The sequence below is a fragment of the Diorhabda sublineata genome, chromosome 5, assembly GCF_026230105.1.
Source record: "Diorhabda sublineata isolate icDioSubl1.1 chromosome 5, icDioSubl1.1, whole genome shotgun sequence".
NCBI classification, from domain to species: domain Eukaryota; kingdom Metazoa; phylum Arthropoda; class Insecta; order Coleoptera; family Chrysomelidae; genus Diorhabda; species Diorhabda sublineata.
The window spans coordinates 2524710-2530617 of NC_079478.1; the positions used below are offsets into that span (position 1 = coordinate 2524710).

General features: G+C 32.3%; 1 non-coding gene across 1 annotated transcript; it reads right to left on the reverse strand.

Annotated features, from left to right (window-relative positions):
• Positions 1–4582: 4582 nt before the first annotated feature.
• On the reverse strand, positions 4583–4655 carry Trnav-cac (transfer RNA valine (anticodon CAC)). Its single transcript has one exon. It is a non-coding gene; the product is annotated as a tRNA-Val (tRNA).
• Positions 4656–5908: the final 1253 nt, after the last annotated feature.

Genomic DNA, 5908 nt, shown 5'->3' on the forward strand with positions numbered 1-5908 from the left:
TTTATATTGGTTGGGCTAAGACCTTTTAAATAAATAATATTGATGACATAACGATGACAAATTCTTACAATGTTTACAAATTCACTGAAAAGGTTGCCAAATAAATACAATACAACGTGGGGTCTTCAAACTTGAAACGTATGCTGTATAGATTGTGCTCTCTCTAGGTGAGGCCATGTACTTCTGGCATTATCCTGATATGAAATCCTCCAAGTACTTCACTTGTCATTCAGATAGTGGAACTTGATGCTGTTTGTCAAATCTGTCATCATATTGTGTGTGCACAATTCCTTCATAATTTGGTGCTTTATGGTTAAAGTAGAAAGGGCGGAGATGTTCTATCACGTGGCTGATACGTTGGCACCAATATTTATATGAATCGAATCAAATTCCGGTCGGTCTTTTACTAATTGCTAATTGAAAAATAAGTTTAACTTTTTATTTTTTTAGTTATTTGTATTCTGTTTATATGGTTAACATCAACATATACATGATAGCAAAACTCTAGTTACCACCCGTGGCGGACACAATTTCGAAATTCTATTTAAATATTATTTTTGATATTTAAAATATACATCATTGCTTTCTTAAGAATCAAACTTCTCATACGGTGTGAAGGCACATTTTAATACAAGAAATATTCTTTGGTGAAGAATTAACATTATTGGAAACAAAGAATTCGTGTCTTCATATATCCTTCATAATATATTACAAGACCGTTCCTAATTCAAATGAAATATATTTGAATTAGATTTTTTATTTCATTCTAAATGACATAATGAAACGTTGTGGGATTAGTATTATTTGATTCTCTATTTTTTCAAACACCGTTATATACATTCAGTCATGCTTATATCTGCAGGGAACTCCCCCTTTTTTACATTTCATGCATTAGTTTGATTAAAAGTAGACACAGTTCGTCGAATTGGAATGAACCAGCTAAAACACGTTTGATCTCGCCGTAAAAGTCCTTTCCTCATATAATCTACCATCAGGGTGGTTTCTCAGGACAAAAGCGACCATTATCAAATACATTTGTCCTTTGATTCACAGGGTATTCCATTGTAAGGCAATCATTACAGTTTTTCGAGATAATTTTTAATTGAGAATTAAAAAAATAGTTTTGAATGATACTAATAAATAGACGTGTACTGAATTGAGAAAAAAATTAAAAAATTTCAAAGAGATACATAAAAACTTCGGATAGTCCGAAAAAGTTTCAATGATAGATTTTTTATCGACAATAATTTTATTTCTAAAAATTGTACGATAAGTAAAAAATGTATCTAATATAGCGCATCACTTTTCTAACTTCCCATTCGCTAGCGATCCTTTCCTCAAACCATATTTTCCTAATTAGTTAAACTTTGTTATCTCCATACTTTATCAGTTCTATGTTCATTCTATATTCATGCACTACGATTTCTTATTTTACTTATTATTTCCTCAACTTCTATTGTTCTTTCTTCTGATCAGATCACTTGAAGATTCTCCTCCTGTTCCTCGTCCTCTTCTGTTTTTGGAGGAGTAGGTAAGTCCTTGGAGTATTAGCTCAAATTCATTCTTGACGTCCTGTTTGTAAATTTTATTAAATTTTTTCACTTTTATGTGTTTATATTTGAACTTTCCTTTTCAATTTCTCTAACAATATTATCTATCCGCTCACATTTACTTTTCTTTACCAACTTATTACGCTTCCTTCTAATTATTTCGTATTGCTTTCAGTCTTCAATTTTGTTTGTGTCTGCCTCCTCCAGTAGCATCCCATTGTGAGTGAGCAAGAACCAACAAGTTATAATGGAATTTTTATATTCGAATCCTAAATAGATCATTACAGATTTCCAAAAATAACTTTGTAAATACGTTTTGTTTCCCCGATAACTCATTTGGTCATTAAGAGATGAAATGATTTTGAACAGTCATGTCAAAGATACGGCTCGCAAGCCGCTCCAAGCCTCTGGGCCGTATCAATAAGGCCCGCGATCGCAATGTGTCACAGAAAGAAGGATCATGTCTTTTAGAGCTTTTACATTAAGTCGATTCCTCTACGTATGTTTTAAATACTCGTACTCTCAAGTCTACGGATGTTTATAAATAATTTCAAGGGAAGCGCTTGCCTGTAAAAGAGAGAAATAACTGAAGAACTATTAAAGTACATTCCATTGACAGGTACTGCAACAGCAAATGATATTTAATCTGCAATTGAGCATTTGATGGAAGAATATGAACTCGACTGGAATATACTTGGCAGCACAACTACGGATGGCGCTTCTTTCAAGGCTGGCAAACATTCGAGCGATTTAACTAAATTAAAACAGAAAATATCAGGGAATTTTGTGGGATTTCACTGTATAATTCATCAGGAATCATCGGCATCCAATCATTTAGAAATCCCTCTGTTGAGAAGTAGTTTTAGAAAGATTTTTTGAATTACGTTCAAGCTTTCATGTTAGAAAAAGGCAAACAATGACAATGACTGGTGGATTCATTGTGCCTTTTTGGTAGATATGAATAAGCACTTGACTAAACTGAATATAAATTTAAAGGGTAAAAATTTGATTGTCACTTAAATGTATTATATATTCAAGCCTTTGAAGCAAAGTTGAGGCTGTGGAAAAATCAAGTAAAATTTCAAACTTCGAACCATTTTCTTCATTTAAAATCATTTGGCACAGTGAACCAAAAAAATGGATGAATATTCTCAACTTCTGCAAAATTGGATTACGGAATAAACAATCGTTTTAAAGACTTTCATAAAATGAATGAAATGGAAAATTACTTCAACGAACCAATGATCTTGTCAAAAACAAGAGAAGTCAGCTATCTGAATCCTCGAGCTCAACAAAATTACCTACCATCTTTCATAACTTTGATATGATTCTTAATAACCGTATATTATATAATTTAATAGGTAAAATGTTATAATAATTCAGTTCATTTTTTTTATATCATTTAGCCCACCTACGAATTAAAAATTTAATATATGACCCTCTAAAAAATTGAGTTTGACACCAATTCCACAGAATAATTTGCATTGAAATTTTATTTGACCAAGAATAATAATCCTTTTCTCCCCTGAGGAATTTGCACGATGCATCATTTCATAAAAATCATTCTGTTGTAAAGTTTTTTATGTTTAAAGGCAATTACAACAATTGAATAGGTAAATAGCGACAGGAATTGTTTTCTGTATCCTCTCGGTATAAAAGTCCCAACTTTTTAATACATAATTTACCTGTTCTGTGCAGATAAACTCAACCGTAATAATTTGCTAACCCTATACCTTGAAATTCTTTATATTAATACTTATCCTCTTTATTTGTTTTTTGCTTTCCGCCCGCACAACTCACAATCCCATAATAATTCATGCATCACATTTTCCGGGAAAATAGCATAACACGGGGGCTGCTCAATGAAAAATTCATTTCTACATAAGTCCCTTCAGTGCAGTCTGTATATTTAATTGAAATCCCTCGGTACGGCCCTCGGCAGCTTTTTCGACGAGAAAATAGTATTCGGCTTTTTCGCCACGTGACTTGAATGTAATAATTAATGAGGAAATGTTGTATAGAAGTCGACCGCCATACCATGATAAGATTTAAGATGATTGTCAATAATAAATTAGAGATTTATTGGAAGCTGAATGGAATATCAAGTTAGATAGCTATACATAGTTGACTAGAATCAACACAAATTAATGCATCGTTCAAGTCTGGGGGCTCCTACATGCATTGATATGAAAATAGCTTTTTATTAAAATAATAAAAATTTATTACCAAATAGTTTTGGGTGTATCCAAAACTCCCAATTTCGAAAAGTTGATTCAAGTCAAAATTAGACCGACAGTCAGGTTGATAAAAGTGACAAATCATACTGGACCAGAATGGATCTATTCGAGTTATAGACGTAGCAACAGTTGAATAAAAGATCCGGTAGAATTACTCAAAAAACAATTGGAATTACAGAAAACGCAAGGAGATGAGGATCAGAAAAACAAAAAGCCATTTCCGAGACCGAACTAAAAGACTTACGAACACTTCTTGGAATGTACTAAATCCATATTAACACCATCGAGAATGCTTAGTAATCATCACAAAGGTATTTTGAAACCTAAGGATGTCAAACTTCGATCGAAAGTTAAAACAAACAATTTGTTAGAAAGGCATAGTACTACTACAATGAAATATTGGTCCGAACCGTATATTTAAATAATATAATATAATATAATTTATTACAGTATTTTTTTTATATTTTGTTCATAAAGTTTTCTGGCTAACATTTGGGTTTTTAGTACCATTTAACATAAAAATAATTTCATCAGAAAAGATTACAGTGGAAACGGTGGAGGTTTTCCATCACGAGATTGATACAGGGTGTTTCAAAAAAGGTAATCCCTTCTCTAGGATAGAAAAAAAAATGAAAAATATTTGAGGTTTCCTCAGTAACAAATTTTGAAGAAATAAGAAAGTATTTGGATTTTCTTGATTTAAAATAATAATGTATTTGGAAATATAAAACAAATTACATAACAACGGTAGAATATGATCTAAAATTATGATTAAAGAAGTTTTTTACAAAAATGTGGTTCCGCCCGGGATCGAACCGGGGACCTTCTGCGTGTGAAGCAGACGTGATAACCACTACACTACGGGACCTCTGTTATACTTTCCTTAAATACTGTACAATTCGTACGAGTCAATTCCTTTTACTCAAATATTTTTAAAGAAACAATGTATAATTTCGTTCATGCAAATTTATCCCACCGGCGTCGCGATGAGGATAAGGGGGAGCCTCCTTCCCCACTCGCAGTGGGCAGTTGGAAAGTTGGAAATTTTTAGGCGAGTTGGGAAATTTAGGAAAGGTGAAAAATTACTCGTGTAATCGTGTAACGATACACATCCACTATGTCCTTCTAGGTTTACTATTTTCTACAATACTAATAAAAGATGTTGAGAGAAAATTACATTGTGTCATGTCATTAAAGTTCAATTTTAATTGACCTAGTCTTATGAAAATTGGATTCTCGGGTTTTTAGGCCGTCGTCGTTGGTTTACTTTAGTACTCGACTGTAAACCGAGCAACAGTCAACATCTCTATTGAAAATGCCAGGCACTGGATCAGGCGAAACGTCTAGTACTAAGTAAACCAACGACGGCGGCCTAAAAACCCGACAATCCAATTTCCATAAGACGATGGCCTCGAAAGCCTTAAACAACTGACCTAGTCTTGTATTTTAATATTTCTAAAATTAAATTTTATCAGACTCTTTTAATTAAACGTTATGTGAATGACCCGTTTTGTTTCAATAACTCATATTCATACAAGAATTTAATCATCTTTATGAAAGTAACATGCTAGTTGGGATTTTTTTGAGTACCAGTTGGGAAAAATTACTTCTTATCAACCACCCTCAACCCACACCACCTTCTCAATATTAGTTTATTCTCCTGTAAAGCATTCAAAATCCATTCTCACAGTTTCAGTAAATAGAGTTTGTTCCGTTTGAATTTTACGTGGTGTCATTGCAAATTGCTTATCTTTAAACTGTTTTTAAGGCGTGTATTCACATTGTAACATTACTATAAAAGAGAAAAAGAAGTCGTAGAGAGAAGCTTGAAATATGATTAACTTATGGTAAGATTCAACAAAGAATATTAGTTTTGATCAATTGTACCAATCAACATACTGTAAGAAGTCAATTTTTAGATTAAAAATTGTCGTGTTATTAACTCACAGGTGAGTTATCAAGAAATCAGTTATTCGTATGTTGAAATTCAAAGTCGAGAAAAGTTAGTGATTAGTATTTAGTTAGTTATTTTATGCAATTTACTCAATAATTTGAGTTATGCTTTTAAAAATAACTAATAATAATTATCGAATTAAATTCGACAAATTTCCTGATTACTGA